The sequence below is a fragment of the Canis lupus genome, chromosome 1 (genome assembly GCF_048164855.1).
Source record: "Canis lupus baileyi chromosome 1, mCanLup2.hap1, whole genome shotgun sequence".
In the NCBI taxonomy this organism is placed as follows: domain Eukaryota; kingdom Metazoa; phylum Chordata; class Mammalia; order Carnivora; family Canidae; genus Canis; species Canis lupus.
Window position 1 is genome coordinate 34,775,053 of NC_132838.1, and position 23,064 is coordinate 34,798,116.

Here is a 23,064-nt window from a genome sequence, read left to right on the forward strand (position 1 = left end):
CCGGGGATAGATCCCACTTGGCCATGGAGAATAATCCTCCTGATGTACTGTTGGATCCTATTGGCTACTATCTTGGTGAGAATTTTTGCATCCATGTTCGTTAGGGATATTGATCTATAATTCTCATTTTTGGTGGGGTCTTTGGTTTTGGAATCAAGGTAATGCTGGCCTCATAAAACAAGTTTGGAAGTATCCCCACCCTTTCTATCCTTTGAAACAGCTTTAGTAAAATAGTTATTATTTCTTCTTTAAACATTTGGTAGAATTCCCCTGGAAAGGCGTCTGGCCCTGGACTTTTGTGTCTTGTCTGCTTCAGTTTCTTCACTGGTTATTGGCCTGTTCAGTTTTCTATTTCTTCCTGTTCCAGTTTTAGTAATTTGTGGTTTTCCAGAAATACATCCATTTCTTCTAGATTTCCTAATTTGTTGACATATAGTTGCTCATAAAACATTTTTAAAGTTGTTTGTATTTCCTGGGTATTGGTTGTGATCTTTCCTCTTTTGTTGGTGATTTTATTAATTTGAGTCTTTTCTCTTTTCTTTTTAATAAGGCTGTCTAGGGTTTTATCTATCTCATTCTTTCAAATAACCAGCTCTTTGTTTTGTTGATCTGTTCTACAGTTCTTCTGGTATCTATTTCATTGAGTTCTGCAGTAATCTTTTTATCTCTCTTCTTCTGCTTGGTTTATGCTTTATTTGCTGTTCTTTCTCCAATTCCTTTAGGTGTGAGGTTAGCTTGTGTATTTGAATTTTCTCCAATTTCTTAAGGGAGGCTTTATTGCAATGTATTTCCCTCTTAGGACTGCTTTTGCTGTATTCCAAAGATTTTGAATGGTTATTTTTTCATTTTCATTAGTTTCCATGAATTTTTAAAATTCTTCTCTAATTTTGTGGTTGACCCATTCATGTTTCAGTAGGATGTTCTTTAACCTCTATGTGTTTGCATTTCTTCCACATTTCTTCTTGTGATTGAGTTCTAGTTTCAAAGCATTGTAGTCTAAAAACATACAGGGGACAATTTCAATCCTTTGGTATCAGTTGAGATCTGATTTGTGACCCAGTATGTAGTCTATTCTGGAGAAAGTTCCATGTGCACTTGAGAAGAATGTGTATTCAGTTGCATTTGGATGGATGTTCTGCATATATCTGTGAAATCTATTGGGTTCAGTGTATCATTCAAGGCCCTTGTTTCTTTGGTGATGTTCTGCTTAGAAGATCTGTCATTTGCTGAGAGTGCTGTGTTGAAGTCTCCCAGTATTAGTGTATTATTATCTAAGTATCTCCTTACTTTGTTATTAATTTATTCATATACTTGGCAGCTCCCACATTAGGGGCATAAATATTCATGACTGTTAGGCCTTCTTGTTGGATAGACCCTTTAAGTATGATATACTGTATCTCTTCATCTCTTACTACAGACTTTGGTATAAACTCTAATTTATCTGATATGAGGATTGCTACCCCAGCTTTCTTTTGAGGACCATTTGAATGGTAAATTGTTCTCCATCCCTTTGTTTTAAGGCTGGAGGTGTCCTTAGGTCTAAAGTGAGTCTCTTGTACACAGCAAATAGATGGGTCTTGCCTTTTTATCCAGTCCAATACCCTGCGTCTTTTGCTGGGATCACTTAGCCCATGCACGTTCTGAGTAACTGTTGAAGAATATGAATTTAGTGTCATCGTATTACCTATTCAGTCCCTGTTTTTGTGGATTGTTTCTTTGGGCTCCCTCTTTCTTTTACAGGGTCCCCCTTAACATTTCTTGCAGAGCCAGTTTAGTGGTCACATATTCTTTCAGTTTCTGCCTCTCCTGGAAGCTCTTTATCTCTCCTTTTATTCTGAATAAAAGCCTTCCTGGATAATGTATTCTTGGGTACATATTCTTCTCATTTAGTACCCTGTATATATCATGCCAGTCCTTTCTGGCCTGCCAGGTCTCTGTGGAGAGGTCTTCTGTTAATCTGATATTTCTCCCCATATATGTTAAGAATCTCTTGTCTCGAGCTGCTTTAAGAATTTTCTTTGAAATTTGCAAGTTTCACTATTAAATGTCGAGGTGTTGAACGGTTTTTATTGATTGGGGCGGGGGGGGGGGTCTTCTCTATCTCTTGGATCTGAATGCCTGTTTCCTTCCCCAGATTTGGGAAGTTCTCAGCTATGATTTGTTCAAATATACTTTGTGGTCCTCTCTCTCTCTCAGCCTCTTCTGGAATGCCAATTAAATGTATATTCTTACTTCTCAAGCTATCATTTATTTCCCTAAGCCTTTCCTCGTGGCACTTACTTGTTTTTTTCTTTTTTTTCCTCAGCTTCCTTTCCATCAACTTGTCTTCTATGTCACTCACTCTCTCTTCCACCTCATTAACCCTAGCAGTTAGAGCATCCAGTTTGGATTACATCTCAGTTAACCTATTTTTAATTTCGGCCTGATTAGATCTAAATTCTGCCTAACAGTGTCCTTTATGTTTTTTTCCAGAGCCACCAGTAATTTATAGTTGTGCTTCTGAATTGAATTTCTGATATATCGAAATCCATATTCTGTAATTCTGTGGCAGAGAGTATTGCTTCCGGTTCTTTCTTTTGTGGTGAATTCTTCCTTCTAGTCATTTTGTCCAGTGCAGAGTGGCTCTATGAGCAAGCTGAGTCAAAAATATCAAGCACGACCTAAGTAGAATACACCCTTGTTAGAAGCGAAAACTTTTCTTTCTGTAGCATTCTATCTGTTCTCTCTTTACATTTCAGGTCAAATTCATAGGTGTTCAGGATGTTTTGAAAGTTATCTTGGTAAGTTTGTGGGCCCAGATGAGTTGAGGACCCCTCCTCTTCTGCCATTTTGCCAATCTCCTGCTATTGATTCCTTTTTTAATATTGTCTTGAGATACTGCTTATAAACATCCCCTGATATTCTATGTATTTTTTAAATGAATTAGTCTGAGAGCTTTGCAGTCAGCTTGGGAAAAAATTTATTCCAAGTCACCGTAGCAAAAACTGTCAGATTAATTTATTATTTATTGCTATCATTTTTGAGAAATATCCTAGTACTGCAGCATTGCAGGTAGAATAATGCAAAGCATCCTGTTATATATGTGTTTGTGTATAAAATATTATATACATTACATATATATCATTCATACATATATTTATGTATCAGATAGTAGTAATCCTTTTGAAAAATACTCTAGAATTATGTGGAACAAAAAGCAAAGAAGATTATAAGGTAATTTATTTTCTATTATTGTAACCTGAGGGCGCAAAGTTTCATCAGAAGCCTCTGCTGTTCAGGAGCTTTTTTTTTTTTTTTTTTTAATTTTTAATTTATTTATGACAGTCACACAGAGAGAGAGAGAGAGAGGCAGAGACACAGGCAGAGGGAGAAGCAGGCTCCATGCACCGGGAGCCCGACGTGGGATTCGATCCCGGGTCTCCAGGATCGCGCCCTGGGCCAAAGGCAGGCGCCAAACCGCTGCGCCACCCAGGGATCCCTGTTCAGGAGCTTAAAATCTATGTAGGACACAGATGTGCACAGATAAACATAACTAGAGGCATGTTTTTTTTTTTAATTTTTTTTAAAATTTATTTATGATAGTCACAGAGAGAGAGAGAGAGAGAGAGAGAGGCAGAGACACAGGCAGAGGGAGAAGCAGGCTCCATGCACCGGGAGCCCGACGTGGGACTCAATCCCGGGTCTCCAGGATCACGCCCTAGGCCAAAGGCAGGCGCCGCCAAACCGCTGAGCCACCCAGGGATCCCTAGAGGCATGGTTTTAAGTGCCATAATGAAAACATTCATGAATTGCTATTGAAATGTTAACATTTTCCCCCCAAACTGGGGAAGCTAGAATAGGACATTACCCTGGGATGGTGACATTTGAATTGCAGCTTATTGCAATAAAATGAAGTGGGTAACTAAGGCAAAGGGAAGCATAAAAGGAAAGATATAGTAGTGGGAAAGTGCATGATAAGTTGTTTTCAATTATAGTAAAATAGTCATAAGGAGAAACTGGCTAAACAATATCATCACACTGAGTGAGTATAGGTCACATTGTCCCAATGAGATTGATAGCGATCTCTTAAAGATGGAATAGATTCGAGTCTAAATCCTTTCCTTCTATATAAATCCTAAGCAAATTCTATTTTTTAAATATTTTATTTATTTATTCATGAGACACACACACAGAGAGAGAGAGAGAGAGAGAGAGGCGGAGGGAGAAGCAGGTTCCATGCAGGGAGCCCGACATGGGGCTCGATCCCAGGTCTCCAGGATCAGGCCTTGGGCTGCAGGCAACGCTAAACTGCTAAGCCACCCAGGCTGCCCAAGCAAATTCTAAATCCATCTAAATAAGCTATTGTTATTCTTTCTGAAGTTGAATGTGCATTTACTTGTAGGTCCCAACTCTGTATAAGCCTCAGTCCTCTTAATGATCATCATCCATCCTGCTCTATGCTTTACATCTCAGAGACCTAGGATGGAAGTGAAATAGAGCTCATCGTAAGGAGGACAGTGCTGTGGAGCAGATGGGACAGAACAGGGCTGTGGGGAGAGAAAGGTGGGGAGGGAAATCGAAAGCAGGTTAAGGGGTAGGTATTTTAAGATCTTCAGAAGAAATGTAAGGCATTAACTCAGACTCAATAATTTACAGGAAATGTCACTGAATTCCAGCTTGGAGAATTGCTGGTGGTTATTACTGTCATAACTGTCTATCCAGTAAGTGCTTATGGTAAGTTATCAGGATGCTTAAGTTTTTGTAAGAAAGTTTTGGAAAAATTCACAGCATGCTCTCATAAAAAGGTTTCTGAGGACCTTACCAACTAATCCCCCTTTCATCTGGGTATGAAAAAATCTTTGTAGGATCGGAGATAGCATGTCACTTCAAATGAGTCTTTTGACCAGAAGGAATAAATCTTATTAGGAGTGTGTTTGATAAAGTCACAACTTATCTTCTCAGGAAAGCCTCAGTCTTTAGACATTTAAATTCTTAAACTGCTTGGGGAAACGGAATAATCTGGAAACTTGAATTCAGTCCTAATGAAGTGTTAAAAAGTGACAGTAACTCTTGATTCACAAACTCTGAAAGATGGGAGGCCCTTAGAAATGATCTAATCCAATCCCTCCATTTTACAAACGTTGGACTTGAGGCCCAGGAGAAATGCAGCTACATGCTCAGGATCACAAAGCTGGTTAATCAGTGGAAAGGAAAAGAAAAAGAAAACAAACAAAAACAAACCTCCAATTCTCAGACTACGGATCTTTTTCTATCATGTATCTTGTTCTGAAGGCTAGTTGAAAAAGACTCTGCAAATTCTTGATATTTGCACATTTTCACCACAATATACATGTAAGTTCAGTGGGGAATATTAATTGGAGAGTTGGTCAATCTCATCGTAAATATTCACTCACTATTACCGTGAAAAGTCCTTATTGCTACACCAAAGAATGAAGATGTGTATCACTTTTACTTATGGAGGTTCAGGGTGATAGAAAACATGCACTTGAAAATATGGCCAGCATCCCAAGGCCATGCATAACAAAATGCCAAGTTAATGAGAGAGGAAAGAACAAGGTGCTAGCAACCTTATGCGGAAACAATGGAAATGTGCTATGGAGAACCAGAATTGAGAGAGCAGCCAAGAGAAGCTAGAAAAGTCCAAGAAGGCTTTGTTGAGAAAGCAGAGCTTGAAGGTGATAGGATTTTTCTGGCATTAAAACTCTCACTTACCTGCTATCTTCACTCAGGCTCACTACTCAGGATCATTATGTGGCCGCAGGAAGGTCTTCCTGCCACTGTCAGGCCAACATCAGGGTTATCGTTTCTTTTCTTTTTTCTTTTTTTTTTATTTATTTTTTATTGGTGTTCAATTTACTAACATACAGAATAACCCCCAGTGCCCGTCACCCATTCACTCCCACCCCCCGCCCTCCTCCCCTTCTACCACCCCTAGTTCGTTTCCCAGAGTTAGCAGTCTTTACGTTCTGTCTCCCTTTCGTTTCTTAACATCTCCTTACAACAGAGCTTTTCAACCCCAAAAAGAATCTATGGTTTAGGGTGAGAGAAAAAGAATATATGTCTTTACTATTTTAATGTCTAGCTGACATGTCACATTTCCTACAATTATGAATATAAACAACAAACCACAGTAGTACTAGTGCTTCTTGTGACTCTGTTACCAATAAAAATGACAGATGTTTTCCTACTTCATTACAGCTTTTGCAGTTGTTACTGATATACTGAAAAGTCATTTGTGGTTACCATTATTTTGAATTTATGGACATAATGTGATTTGCTCTAAATATTATTGTCTTACTAAATACAACCATATATTATTGTATTGCAAATTTGTATTTTAATACTATTTCATCCATAACCCTAATTAGGTAAAATAATGGCCTTCAAGAATGCTCACACCCTAACCCCCAGAATTTGTGAATATGTTACTATATGTGGCAAAAGAGACTTTCCAGATTAAGGTTCAGGATTTTGAGATGGGGAGATTTTCCTGGATTATCAGGTAAACTCAATCTAACCAGAAGCATTCTTAAATGCAGAGAACCCTCCCCAAGGTGGTCAGAGAGGAGAATGTACAAAGCACTATATTAGCTTATGCAAAGTTTGAAGATGGAAAAAAGAAGCCAGCAGCCAAGGCATATGGATGGCTTTGCAAACTGGATAAGACAAGGAACACAGATTCTCCCTTAGATTCTCCAAAAAGAAGTGCAGCCCTGTCAACACCTTAATATTAACCCACTGAGACCTCTATCAGACTTCTGACCTTCAGAACTTTAAGATAATATATTTGTGCTGTTTAAGCCAACTAAGTTTGTGGATATTTGTTTTGGCAGCAATAGGAAAAAAGTACACTATTTTACACATTTAAAAATAACATTCTGAGAAACTTCTCCAAAGACATACACGCACAAAATAGGTTGAAAACTCCTCCCTATCACTGTCTGTTGCTACTTGAAAAGGAAAACCTTAGGTACTCTAACAATGACACCAGTCAGTATGTGGTGGGGCCCCAAGGTAAATCATATTTTTTGGACTATTGTCCAAATGTTCCAGTAAAAACTTCTGTAGCAAAATCACTACTATATTTCTTAATCAAGTTTTACTTTTCCTCTCACCTTCTTTCTTAGGGGTTCTTATTTTTTCTGGCTTCCGCCATTTCCAAATCTGGATTACATTCATATATGCTACTCTTTCATGCAGGAATGAAAGCCAAGGGAGGAGTGATATTAATCCACTTAATAGGCATTATTACTTTATGAGCTTCCAAGTGAACCCAGCAGCTACTAAAATATCATGCTAGGGAATTGTTGTAGGAAAATGAAAATCAATAAAGAAGTACTATGCCAAAGGAGATGTGTTTTCCATTCCCAGTGATGATAGAGTCTCTGATAATCCTTTACTGAAATTCTTGGGATCAATTCCTAATGTGCTATAACATGTTAATTAATGCAAAAATGACTTACAAAAGAGTTTCCATTATCCTACTTGTTCAATGTAAATGGCACCTTTTGAAGTATCTGGTTAATTAAAATTGGTAATGATGTTTGGGTTCCGTAAAGTTCTGGGGAAGTACCTGATATAATTCTACCAACGCATTTTTATCAATGTTTTTAGTCTATCAGAAAAAATCTTTCTTTGTAATTCCAAAAGAGGTGTTTGTTCCCTCATAGAAAACCACATGAGGTAACTAACATGAGTTTGCTTTTGTTGACAGCAGCATGATCTGTCTGCTGTTGGGCATAACTTGCAACATACTTGTCAGCATGTCCACCTGCTCTTATTACAAACAGTCTTGCTAAATGTGTGCATTTGGATCCTAAGAAAATAAAAAAGAGCTAAAACTGACAATGCAAACATTACAAAATTCTAAATTATTGATCAATTTGCTTTTGAAAATACACATAAAACAATCTAATCCTCCTTTCCCAGAACTGGCTCCTTCGAGTAATTAAAGACAGACATGCTAGTTTTGCTGAGGTCAAGTACATACAGTATATAATAAAGTATGATATCTGGACCTTGGACAAAATGTAATGCCAAAACTAGAATGTTGCCAACTTTCCACTGTGCAAGGTCTAATTTAGTTGATACATCTGCTTTCCATACTTCATGAGTCCTAATACATTCTCAGGAATTCAAAGCTAATATTTCTCAGGACTAAAGGTGCATAGTCATTCTGGCCTCAGGGACATAAAGTTGTGTTAAATACTCTATACTTTTACATGGAAGATTTTGAGACTGCCTTGCAGAGAGTTTTCTAAAAAGTAAAAAAGTAAAGTGATGCTAAAATCCCACTTAAAATCCATAAATATTTAACTTGTGCTTCATAACAAGTTTTTTCATTAAAGCATTTACATACTTTCACACCTCAAAAACATCTCATATCTCTAATAGCAATCCTCAACTAGGACTAGCATTTTATTGGTATTTTCATATAGCTACACACTTCCTAAATGCTTGTGTATCATATGGTAAATAGTGACAAAAGGCAGAAACTACATATTGGTTTGCAAACAGTTTGCACTTAACAGCTCTGATTTTTTTAATTAATTTTTATCTCATAGAAACAGCATACTACTAAAACCAGACAAGGATGCCATAAGAAAATAAAATTACAGGCCATTATCTTCAAACACAGATGCAAAACTCCTTAACAAAATGTTAGCAAATCTAATTCACTAGTCCACTAAAAGGATCATAGACCACAATCAAGTAGGATAGGGATGCAAGGATGGTTCATGGTCCACAAATCGATGTGATATACCACATAAACAAAATGAAGGCTAAAAGTTATATGGTCATCTCAATAGATGCAAAATATGCATTTTACAAAATTTGACATCCATTTATAGTAAAACTCTCAGGAAAACGGATATAGAAGGACTGTACTTCAACATAATAAAGACCATTTATGACAAGTCCACACCTAATATACTCAACAGTGAAAAGCTGAAAGTTATTCCTCTAGGATCAGGAACAAGACAAAGATGCTCCTCTCACTACATTCATTCAACCTACTATTGGGAGTCCTCGCCAGGGCAATTAGGCAAGAAAAATAAGCAAAAGTCATCCAAATTGGAAAGGAAGAAGTAAAACTGTCACTATTTGCAGATGATATGGTATTATATAAAGAAAACCCTAAAGATTCCATCAAAAAACTATTAGAATGAATTAACAAATTCAGTGAAGTTGTAGGATACAAAATCTGTATGCAAAAATCTGTCCCATTTCTGTACAACTATGAACTATCAGAAAAAGAAAGAAAACAATCCCATTTACAATTGCATCAAAAACAATAAAATACCTAGGAATAAATTTTACCACAGAATTAAAAGACCAATACATTGAAAACTACAAGACATTAATGAAAGAAATCAAAGAAGACACAAATGAAAAGATATCCCATGCTCATTGATTGGAAGAATTAATATTGTTAAAATATCCATACTACCCAAAATTACAGGTTCAATGAAATCCCTAGCAAAATTTCAATGGCATTTTCCACAGAACACATAATCCTAAAATTTATGTGGAACCAGAAAAGACCCTGAATAGGTAAAGCAATCTTGAGAAAGAAGAAGAAAGCTGGAGGCATCACACTCCTGGTTTCAAACGATATTACAAAGATCTAGCAATTAAAACAGTATGGTATTGGCATAAAAACAAGCACAAAGATCAGCAGAATAGAATAGAGAGCTCAGAAATAAGCCTACATATATTCGATTAATTAATTTTTAAAAGTAATCTCTACACCTGACATGGGCCTCAAGCTTACAACCCAGAGATCAAGAGTCACATGCTCTACCAGCTGAGCCAGGTAGGCACCCCTATGGTCAATATATCTACAACAAAGGTGCCAAGAATATATAATGGAGAAAGGACAGGGACACCTGTGTGGTTCAGCAGTTGAGCATCTGCCTTCGGTTCAGGGCGTGATCCCAGGCTCTGGGATGGAGTCCACATCGGGCTCCTTGCAGGGAGCCTACTTCTCCCTCTGCCTATGTCTCTGCCTCTGTGTGTGTGTGTCTCTCAGGAATAAACAAATAAAATCTTAAAAAAACAAACAAACAATGGGGAAGGGACAATCTCTTCAATAAATAGTGTTGAGAAAATAAAACAGCCATGCAGAAGAATGAAACAGGACCACTCTCATACACCATACACAAAAATTAACTCAAAATGGATTAAAGATTTGAATGTAAGACCTGAAACCATAAAATTCCTAAAAGAAAATATACACAGTAAGCCATTTGACATAGGTCTTGCCAATAATTTTTTAATCTGATACCAAAAGCAAAAGCAGCAAAAGCAGAAATAAACAAGTGGGACTACATCACACTAAAAAGCTTCTGCCCCGTAAATTATCAACAAAATGAAAAGACAACCTACTGAGAGAGAGAAAATATTTACAAATCATATATCTGGTAGGGGGCTAATATCCAAAAATAAATAAAGAGCTCCTACAACTCAATAGCCAAAAAAAAAAAAAAGAAAGAAAGAAAGAAAGAAAGAAAGAAGAAAGAAAGAAAGAAAGAAAGAAAGAGAAAGAAAGAAAGAAAGAAAGAAAGAAAGAAAAAGAAAAAGACCAACAACTTAATTTAAAAATGAGCAGAAGATCTAAATATACATATTTCCAAAGAAGACATACAGATGGCCAATGCATACATGAAAAGCTTCTCAGCATCACTAATCATCAGGGAAATGAAAATCTAAATCACAATGAGCTATCCTTACATGCCTGTTAGAATACCTAAAATCAAAGTGACAAGAAATAAGAAGTGTCAGCCAGGATGTGAAGAAAAAGGAAACCCTCCTGCACTGTTGGTGGGGATGTAAATTGATGCAGCCACTTTGGAAAACAATATGGAGGCTCCTTGAAAAATTAAGAATAGAACTACCATATGATCCAGGAATTCTACTTCTATGTATTTAGCCAAAAAAAAAAAAAAAATGAAAACACTAATTAAAAAAAAAAAAAGATATATGCATCCCCATGTTCACTGCAGCATTATTTACAATAGCCAAGATGTGGAAACAATCAATAAATGAATAAATGGATAAAGAAACTGTAGTATCTATATGCACACTGGAATATTATTAGGCCATAAAAGTAATAAAATCTTGCCATTTGTGACAACATGGATGGACTTCAAAGGCATTATGCTAAGTGAAAGACAAATACTATATGATCCCTCTTATATGTGGAATATATATACATGCATATTGCCTCACGCCTCAAAGAACTGTGCATTTTATGTTTTTAAATATATCATCTATCTGCTCCCAGAAAGGTGATATCAAGTTACAATCCCACCAGGGCATGTGATAAAGCCAATTTCCCAGATGGGCAGCACTTGGTATTATTCATACTTTTTTTACCTTTGCAACATGACAAGTGAAGTATATTTCATTTTTAATTGACATTTCTTATATTATTAGTGAAGCTGACTATTTTCAGTTCTTTGGGAGCCATATTTGTCTTTTGTGTCCCATGAATTGTTACCGTTCATTGTCAATTGTCCTACAGAGATTTAGTTTTGTTATATTAATTTGCACATGCTCTTTGTACAGAGATATCAAGTCTTTGTCTTTCATATATATTACAAACATGTTTCCAGTGTGTATGTCAGCCTTATCTACGCTTTTATATGTACATCATAAGAAAAAATGGAATTTTCTTTGTTTTGACTTTTTAAATTCTAGTTAGTTAACAGAAAAAAAAAAGTTTTGAATGAGCCAAATTTATTTTTACTTTCTCTTCATTGTTTCCAGGCTTTATGACATGCTTAGAAGGCCTACTTTTTTTAAAGATTTTATTTACGTCTTCATGAGAGACACAGAGAGAGAGGCAGAGACATAGGCAGAGGGAGAAGCAGGCTCCTCATGGGGAGCCTGATGTGGGACTCAATCCAGGACCCCGGGATCATGACCTGAGCCAAAGGCAGACACTCAACCACTGAGCCACCCAGGTGCCCCAGAAAGCCTTCTGTAATGAAATTTATAAAAATATTCACCACAACAGATTTTTTTTATTCTGATGTTTCATTATTTAAACTTAGTTGAATCCCAACACCAGAATAAAATAAGAGACCTAAGTGCTTACTCTTCATTTGCTTTACCAATGAACATCTGGGAAAGGAGAGACTAAAGCTAATAACTAGTTTATTAAATTCGACCTGGGGAACAATGTCAGGGCTCAGTTTACTGTTTTTTTACATAAGGTCCAACATCCCAGTTTCACTGATCACTTTCTTTGAATTGATGACGTATTAGTTACGAAATAAAATACAGCTTTTGTATTATTTGCGTGCTACTTTTCTTTAATAAAGATGATGGTAAACATGAACCTAGAGTCCATACTATATTAGGTATATAAAACACAAGTATATTTGGATCTATTTTGAACAGTCAATCCATGCACACCCATTTATTTCTATTGATATTCGCAGTTAATAATTTCCCCTGTGGATTCCTTTAACTATGAGACGCAATTAAAACCAAACTCAAGAAATAAGCAAACGTGAGTGTCTGGGTGGTTTAGCTGGTTTAAGTGTCTACCTTCGGCTCAGGTCATAATCTCAGGATCCCGAGATAGAGCCCCCTGTTGGGCTCCCTGCTCAGCAGGGAGTCTGCTTCTCCCTCTCCTCTGTCACTCCCCTTGCTCATGCTCTCTCTCTTTTTCTCTATCTCTATCATAAATAAATAAATAAATAAATAAATAAATAAATAAATAAAATCATTAAAAAAAGAAATAAGCAAATGTTTCAATAAATACAATTTGAAAGAAAACTTCTTTTCATAAAAGCATCCATAATTATAATTGTGCTAATTTACTTTATTCTAGTTATGCTAATGTACTTTAATAACTAAAAGAATTCAAAGAATTATAGGTATCCTTGCTTCTCTGCAAACAGTAAGTCCATGTATCACCTTGTCACAAAATGCTGTGATGGAGAGCACTGACCTAGGAGTCTGAAGACCTATCCTTCGTACTCCGGGCTGTGCCACCATTTAGCCTGTGACAGAAGCTCCCTGTGTCTGTTTCCTCAGGGTGCATGAGATTCAGTGAGATCTCTGACTTTTCTAAAACATTATGGCTTATTTGTGAAATAAGTATCTCTTCCTCTTTTCAGTGTTCAGCACAAGACATCCTGGATCAAAAGCCTGCAGGAAACCAGTCTATTTCTATAATATGAATTGCCTATTAAGGGCTGTTCTGTGACAGGCCCTCAGCGAAGAGCATGCTGCGGAATCTTACCGTAACTCTGCAAGCTGTGTGCTGGTTCCTTTTTACATCAGAGGACACTGCAACCAAAGAGATTGAGTCAGTGACCAAGGCTGTGCAGCTAATAAAGACATGAGGTGGTATTTATATCCTGTCCCTGTGACTTCAAAGTCTAAACGCTACTATTATGCACTCTGCACTCTTGTCACATGCTGTCATTGATACTTCCTGGTCATCAGTCTCAGGAACAATTTTTGTCTTCTGAGATATAAGATTGGATTTCTCTGAAAAGCTATGGCAGCTTAGCCATTTTGTCCTTTTAGATAGTGAGAAGCTTTGGGTGAATTTTTTTAATAACAGGCTTTTTCTCATTTTAAAGATAGACGTTTTTCATTTCAGAAAATTAAGTGTAGAAAAATACATAAGTAATAAGAATCATCCATAATCCCACCATGCTCAGAAATTTCCCCCAATATATTGGGAGAAGGGTCAGTGACCACCCTTCTCAGACACTGAGGAGAAAAGGCAGCTCGATATGCTCAGTAGTCAGGCTCCCCACGGCCAACCAGACTGCAGTCCTCAAAGGGACAGTAGGAGACGCACCCTGGGGACAGCTCACAGCTTCCCAAAGAATGGGGTGGAGACTTTGAAAAAGAAAAGCCCTGCTCCCCAGAAAATACTGGCAACTCTCCCCTCACCTCACCCATGCACATCTTTTTGCATCTCTGTGTGTAAGAAGGGATCCCAATGTCTGGTGTATTTTTAAGCTATATCCATGTAGAAACAGCATGACAAAACCTCCTGCCCCGCCTGCTTTTCTTAATGAAATTCCTTTTATCTGTGCTGATCTGTCTTCCTCTTTCTCCGGCCTCCTAACACTGTGGATAGAGAAGAATCATGAAAACCATAATCCCCACTGTGCACCACTATCTCAGCTCTTCCCCGTGAGGCCACCTGTCACCCTCATCCAACCACTGCATTGAATTTGGAGGATGTCACCGTCAGTTACATCTGATGGTTACTTCCTGCAATGTTTGGGGGAATTGGGGTCCTCTGACAGGACCCACAAGAAGAAAAACCAACACAAGGAGAAAGGGAGCACTTTGGTGGCCTCAAGAAGCAGTACTTGCTGAGCAGAGGGAGAGAGGTCTACTTGTCTCGTTAGTTCAGACTTTTTTTTTTTTTAAGATTTTATGTATTTATTCATGAGAGATACAGAGAGGAAGAGAGAGAGGCAGAGACACAGGCAGAGGGAGAAGCAGGCTCCACACAGGGAGCCCCATGCGGGACTCGATCCCAGATCTCCAGGATCACACCCTGGGCTGAAGGCGGTGCTAAACCACTGAGCCACCGGGGCTGCCCTAGTTCAGACTTTTGTTCACCATTTATTGTCATATGCTTTATCACTCCATGAAGGCAAAGACTCTGTTTCCTGCACTGCTTTATCTCCAGGCCCTAGACAGGTGTCTAATACATTGTAAGCACGCAGTAAATACTTGGTAAATTATTTAGATTGAAAGAAAATCAGGTACCCTCAATAGGATCCTCCTGTCCCAGCCATTAAAAGTGGAGCGCCTCACAGCACCGCTCTGGGCTCTAATACCTCTCTCCCCACCCTGTCTCATCTGTGAGCCTACCTTCAATTGGCCACATACTTGCCGATGATTTCTAACTGTGTTACTCAGACTCAGTTCTTTCTTCTGTATTCCAAACTTCACTTGACATTTCTATTGGGGTGATTCTAAAGGTACACAAACATGCCCTAAACTAAACAAACTCTTACACCCTCCACCACCTGACCCCTCACCAATGTCTCAAGGAATGCCACACTTTCTACTCAATCAATTGTATAATCTATTAGTGACATTTGACTCCTACTTTGCATTATTCCCCACGTCCAGTTCCCAAACCTTGTGTTTATCCAATTGGTGAATAGCATGTTCTTTGATCTCTACGACCATAATGCTAATCCAAGCTACGGTTCTCTTACTTGGACTTTTCACCTGGATTCATCTGGAGAAGCCAATGATTCTCCCTGCATGCTCTCCGTCCTTCCCTCATTAGTCCACTTTTTGCCAAAATCAATATCACTTTTTAAAACCTTAAATCTGATTCTTCTGTATCACTGTTTACCCTCAGTATGAGCCCATTGCCCTCTGGATGAAGACCAAAATCCTTCACAGTGCCTCTCAGGTGCTCTGCCATCTGATCCATACCTGCCTCTGGTGGGCCTCATATCACTCTCCGCCTCACTCTTTGTGTTAAGACACCCTAGGCTTCCTATAGGTCCTCCAAAGTCATGCCCCAGGACTTTCACATATAGTGAAGCTTTATCTAGAAATATTCTCTCCCTCAACCTCATTCCATACTTAACCTTGTTCAGTCTCACTTGTGTTTGATATCAAATAGATTGTAAATAAAAACAATTGTATGAGGGATGCCTGGGTGGCTCAGCTGTTTAGAGCCTGCCTTCTGCCCAGGGCATGATCCTGGAGTCCTGGGATCGGGTCCCATGTCAGGCTCCCTGCACGGAGCCTGCTTCTCCCTCTGCCTGTGTCTCTGTCTCTCTCTCTCGTGTGTGTGTGTGTGTGTGGGGGGGTGTGTCTCATGAATAAATAAATAAAATCTTAAAAAAAAGAAAGAATTGTATGCTAAGTATTAATGGTTACCTCTTCATGGGGAAAAATAAATACATAATAAAAATACAGGCCCTGAAGTTTGGTCACCAGAATAAATTCAGGTTCAGCATTTGGCCATGTTGCCATGGACAAGTTACTTAAAATGACAAAACTTCTATTTCCTTTCTTATGAAATGGTGGAGATACTAGTACATACCACATAAGCTTTGCTTAAATAAAAATAGAATATTTTTGAAGCATTTATGTGATGTCTTGTGTAATTATATACAGAAGTGTTTCAGTCCATGCTTATGATGAATCATGCAGGTGGGCCTATCAACTTTTCCTACCTCTGGACATTAAAGTTGATTATGAATCAACACATGGTGCAGAGTCCTAATCAATGGTGGTGAAAAAAGTCCTACATCTTCTGAATCTGATTCTCAGTGAGAAGAAAAAGCACAGCAATGAGCCATAGTGGAAAAGCTATACCAAAAATCCACTTCCTCCCCACTCAAGGTAAAAAATTGATATATTCAAAACTCTAGTAGCTTAAGAAAAAAATATTAAAATATGAAGAATGTCTAACTAAACTGAGAGGCATACTTCCTAAAAGACAGGGAATTACTTTTTTGAAATAGAGGAAATCAATGCTTCTCAAATGTTCCTCTCCAGAAGACAGAATGAAAAGACACCTGCCAGATGCTCTGGAGAAGAGCAGAATAACATGATATATCTCTGAAATCAGCTGTAACTTATGATTTGTAGAAATGTTAAATTCTACATCTTATTTTTTATATTTATTATTTTAAAATCTCAGTGAAAAGGTGCACTGTATATATTTGAGAGCTTCCCGGCACACTGCTACTTATCAGGTGAGAAACACAAATTGAACAGGTATCATCTAAGGTATATAACCTATTGAGGGAATTCTCTTTAAGGAATAAGTTAATTTAGTAAGGGAAAAAACTATCACACTGAACATCATCTAAAAAGTTAGCTATAATAGTTTTTCCCTTAAGCCCTATAGGAAGCTAGTTGTATAATAGAAAAAATGAGAGTTTTGCAGTCAATGTATTACAAACCTGGGTCTGCCTTCTAAGACCTGAAAGAAAGTTGTTTAACTTCTCTGAGCCTCAATTTCTTTAGCTGCAGAGGGAAATAACAATGAAGAGTTGTTTAAACAACCAAAAATAATGTATACAAAATGCCTGGCTTGATTACTACATGGAGTGGATGGATGTTCAACATAATAGATGCTCAGTGTAATGCTTTATGAGGTTTTATTCATTCATTCATATTCATTCATATATTTATTTATTCATTTTGGTAGAGGAGTATGTCACTGAGACAAGGTGAAAGTAATGGTCTGAATACCATTCTTGCTAAACATTTTATTGGTCTTTCGCAGAGGCTTCTCCAGGTACAAACATAAGATCACAGTGTGCACTGGCTGCTCAGTAGCCCAGAGCAGTTTGAACAATTTGTCTATGTACAAAGCAATGAGGTTATAATTCCATTAGGGTGAGTTTGCATATATGTTCACCTAAAAATAGTTACTGAACTCTCACTATGCAAAAAGCATCATACTAGCCATAAAATGCAAAGGACTCAGATAAAATGGAAGTATAAATGATAAAAGGAGCAAAATTGCTATTCCTAATTTCTAAAGAGCTCACTTCTAAAGGAGGATAAAATGAACATGCGATAGGCCCAGTGTTTTTCAAAAAACACAATTGACTCTAGGCTCAAGAAAATATATCACAAAGCTTATGAATAAAATTTTTCACATAAATGGAATACTTGCTAGAGGGAGGAAGCACTCAAATTAAACTCAGCATGGTCAGCTCCAAAACCGTTATGTAGTTGGGGCCTAGAGGCCATCTAGTTGGAAGAACCAGACAGATTTGCTTTGAAGCTTGGTTGACCTGTACTCTGATTTTATTTAGGGTGCCTATGGTGGCGGTGAAGAAGATTATGGAGAATGTTTAACCACAACCATTACCCATGTCTCTGACTCAGGGATCCCTTAGCAGCATCTCAGAAATTTGGGTTGTAGAACTGGTTTTATCCTTACGTTTGGAACCTAGAGATAATGTCTGGCTTTTTAATATATATTAAGTACTTTATAGGACTGTACCAAGTGTCAGGCAAAGTCACAATATGTTCCCAATGAGCTCAGGGTCTAGTTGAAGGGACAGAGACCCCCAAATTAGTAAGTACAGCTGTGTGATAAGCATTCATCTGGACTTCATTCTTTCCAAGGAAATATAAATGAGGTGGAAATCAGGCTTCCATCCATAATAAGCAGGGTAATCTTTCCGTAATTGGGGTTGTTGGACATTAATCCAACAAGATCCAGGAAATCTTTCTCCGCAGCCCAATTTCTAAAAAATAATATGTTTATTTTCAAAGCTCATGTTTCCTATAGATATTATCTCCTCTGGTAAGTTTTAAAAATGGCTCAAAATACAAAAGATTTACACATAACTCTCCTGAGAAAGCCAAAGATTGAAAGAAAAAAATCACTTAATCTTGCATTGGGAGAGAAAGAAATGTACTTTGGCTGCCAGTTGCTAATGTAATTAATTAGTGCCTGGTGAAAGTAAAGCCTTGTTTTATAAAAAGTTAAATATATTGAGTTACTGTCATGAGCCAGAGATGGTGTTGGGTGATTTATATATATTATCTCTGTCAGAATTCCCCAGAATAATGGTCGTCTTTCTCTTTTCCTCCTCCTCCTCCTTCTTCTTTTTTCTTCTTCTTCTCTTTCTTTTTCTCAGAATAGTCTTCTTAGACAAATTTATATCCTAAAGCCCTGAATTACTCTTCCCAACAATATTTTGATTTCTAGGAACATCCTTCTGTTCATCTACCAAATACCGCTTCAAGGGCAGAGTTTGAAAAGCAAGGCCCTAAAATGCTTAATTTCCTTTTGATTTTTGGTCTGTGTGGGATCACAAATATTTGGTTGAGAATTGACCATTTCTACAGTACACCTTAAGCGAGCCAAATTCCAGTGTGGCTCTACCTGAAATATTTGCCAAAGTCTTGAGGCTCTCAGGATAGTATTGACTCTATAAAGAAATGACTTTCACCTAAGTCTAACTATGCTCTTCTCCTCTACCTAAAAGTAGTAAGGAGAAATATGTTTGCTATCATATTAAATAAAATATTTCTTTATGTCTTAAGTTTATTCATAAACAAATCATGTACACTTCAGATCACATAATGCAAACAGACATGTAGGGTACAGCTAACCCAGGCTGCTCACTTCATAAATGAGGAAGCCAACTCAAAGATGAGGAGTCTCCCTTGACATGTTGCTTGAAGAAAAATGCAGGTCAGGATAAAATGCACTTCTCCTCACTCATTTCCCTGCCTCTCCCATTGAACCTCTGCATCTCTTGCTGCTGGCATATTCGTGTGCAAAGTTCCCAAGGAGTGCTCTCCCAGTGTATCATTTTCATTTTGGTACGTTATTTTTCTACTCATCCATTATTTCTCCTAAGTACCTTTGAACTTAAAAGAAGGTTAAGAAAATCGTTTTTCATAAGACAATACCCAATTGTAATATAAAAGCATACTGACAGTTTGCTATGTCAGGAATCTCCGTCTTCCATCAGATACTGTGGAATGCAATTCTGTAATAACAGTAACAAAAAATTCATTGGAAAACCAAGATAGCACATGACCAGAGTTTAATGAAGAGGCAGGCATATCAACTGTTGGAATGGCTAAGAGGTGATGATGACATAAACTCAAAAGAATATGTTCCAATTTCTGTTAATTAGCAGGACACAAAATTTCTTGTTTTTTTTGGAGCATTTAAAATCTTCTCTCCTTTTGAAACTGTTTTCCATTGTCTTCTAGTCCATTGTTCTACATTAGTTCTTCTCTCCCTCCAGCTCTCTCTCTCTCACCTTCTAGATACCTGCTTAATAACATCTTTCTATGACCCTGATAGCCTTTCCTCTCTCTTTCTCACCATTATTTTTCTATGGAGCCACAATTTTGCATTTTCAACCCTCCCAGAGAGTTTCCACAATTCGTTTCTAAGACATCTCAAACTCTTGTGTCAAAATGAATTCATTGTATGTACAAATTTATCCTTCAATGGAGTGGAGCATATTTCTTCATTCCTTTAAGTGTGAACTGTGCATAATGACTTCTTTCCAAAGAGTATTGTAGGAAAAGGATAATTTCACAATGGAGAAGCTGGGCAAACACTACCTCAGCCAGAAAAATCATGATCAACCACCATGTACAGACCCCTAATATGATGTGATAAAAATGGTACTTTTTCTCTGTGGTCTTTCTTCCAAAAGTCGTAACCCTAGTCAAGTCATAAAAAAACATCAGGCAAATAATAACTGAGGGACATTCTACAATATACTTGACCAGTACTCCTCAAAATGGACAAGATCATCAAAAACCAGGAAGGTCTGAGAGGAGCCTGAGGAGACATTACAACTAGATGCTATGTAGTAAGCTGGAAGGGATCCTGGAACAGAAAGAAGACATTAGATAAAAACTAAAAAAAAAAAAAAAAAAAAAAAAAATCTGAATAAAGTGTGGACTTTAGTTAACAATAATACATAAATACGTGATTATTAATGGTGACAAATGTACCACACTAAGAGGCTAAGAATAGGGAAACTGAGTGTGAGTAGATGAAAACTCTCTGTGAAATCTTTATAATTTTTCTGTGAATCTAAAACTCTTCTAAAATAAAAGTGTTAAAATAACAAATTCATAATTTTCCCTCCCAAGTATTTTTTTTCTTATGTTCCCTATTTTTGTCTGTGTAACTGTGGTAGGACAACCAGAATGTTGCCCCAGCTATCCACAGTTATAAGGCACACAGATTTTAGTGAATGTTTTATTAGTTTTGAAATTTAATATCTGAGTTTAGCACCTACATGTTGAGAAAAAAAAATAGCTAAGATAGAAAGCTGCCAAATAGCCTCCGTTTGTTAATGACACAAATCTGGGCACCACACCATAAAGTACAAAGTTGATTTGAGATCATCTATAATGGAGACATCAAAGTGGACCCACTTTTATTTAGATTCAGGAAACTTTAAACTAATTTTTCTATAAATTATCTACACTGCCTAACATGAAGATAACCTGACAAGACCTCCTGCCTTTTCTGCTTGCCAATTTAAAGTCATTAACATCTTTCCAGTTAAAATCCTAGAATAAATTTTGAATAAATACTCATCCCTCAACTGTTTCTCCACCTTCCCCTATCTGCTTCTCCAGAGATGATTTAATGTCACACAGTCTATGTTGCATGAAGAGGGAGGAAGTACAACTTGTGCCAGCATCCCCTTGCCCTAGTGGCCTCTTCTATGCTCTAGGTTGATCCCATTGGTCACTAATATGGTATGTGGGTTGCCATCCACACCAGATGGCATAGGTAGGCCCGTCCTGTTCTTTCAGATTCCATTCCTCTCCCATGTTACTTCTCAACAATAGCCTTTGGTGCTGCTGTTCTCTCACCCTTTAGCCTCTGCTTCCTGACCCCTGGTTTTTTCTGGTTCTATTACCACTTCCCCATTCCTTTCCAAGATATATAGAAAGTTCTGGATACTTTGCAATCTACATACAGGCCTTGGGAGCCAGGAATGACATAGAAGGCCCATCCACCTAAACCCTTTTATCAGTGATAATTACTGTTTTTGTTCACTGCTGTATTCTTGAGATGGCATGCTGCTCTGGGATCATGATGAATGGAGGCCTTTTCAAAGGGGCCATGCCATAGGAAAGAAGGAACAAGTCCTCTTCTTTGGGATTTTCCCAAACCTGCTGGGGTTTTTCCACCACAGTACCTAGCAACAAATCCTCTCCTCCTTTGCCTTGGTGAGGTAGCAATGGAGCATGGACTAGATCCCCCAATTGGTTCATCTCTTGCTCTTCATGCCTCATTGTGTTCTTGTGCTCTCTTTCTTTCTTCTACCTTCTTTTTTGCCCATCACACTCCTGTTCCTCTCCTTAGACATGTAAAGGATTTTTATTTCCTTTTCCTCCCTAACAGGAACTGCCTTCGTGCCACAGCCCCATCGCTCTTTGTTCTATAATTTATATTAAAACTTTATGCTACAGTCCCTCTTTTTACGACTCTTAATATTCAAAGCCTAGCTTTGGAAATTCTAAGAAAACTCTTTCTCTCCAATAAAGAAAAGCTCTTACAAATCAAAAGGCCTCTTTTCAAGCCATTATCTCGCTACGGACTTCAAAAATCTCTCTTTGAAATTCAAAGCAGAACAATGATTACTGTTGAACAATTTCTTTGTTTGGACCTACCCTCTGCTACCTTTTGGCAGTAAGATCAGGTTTAGGTCTTAAGCTTCTTTGCAGAAGGACTGCCAGGGACAAATCTCAGTTACTCAGAGAAAAAAAATGTGACAGGTTATATTTAAGCTATTATCTCAAAGTAAATGTTTTTGCTCTGCTTGGCTTCAATCCCAACCAGGCTCCATGGAGCCCTCATTCGCTCTAGCCACCAACACTGGTAATCAAGACATTTCTTGATCTTTCTTGTGCCTTCATAGTCAATCAAATGTTAAGTGCTGTTAGTTCTGTTGTAATATTTTTACCAGTTTCCCCTTTTCCCGATTGCCATTAATCCACCCTTTACTTTTCACCTCGATTATTTTTGTCAACGTCTAACCTCACTGCTTAAAGTTTCTCCTTCAGTTTTTTTCAGTTATTCTTTCCTCAGGCTGCAAATCTGAACCTTGGACTGATCTATACCTGAGATCCAATTCTATTTTGACATTGGTCAATTTGAGTAAGCTTTTAAACGCCTGTCTCCTCAACCTTGGAAGGATGCGATGAGATAATATATGCAGAGCGCTTAGCATGGTGATTGGCTGATGCAAAGTAGGCACAGAAGGTTGCAATTATAATATAATATTAATATTTGTTATCATTCTCAAAGGTATGAAGTGTTTTCAGAGCTTCATGGATGAGAAAGACACTGAAGGCAGAGTAGGCTTCGAGGCAATGAAGTTGTGGGCAAAGATGGTGAACAAAAGTGTAATGGCAGGAAGGTGCAGAGCAGTGAGTAGGCAGCAAGATGGAAGCAGAAGATGCCAGGAAGGTAGGGAGAAAAAGATTGGAGGGGCAAGTTACAGAAAAGTTAGGGATGACCATAATTTCTAAGGTTAAGAACTTGTATTTTATTTCATAGGGCATTAAAGAAATTGTTGC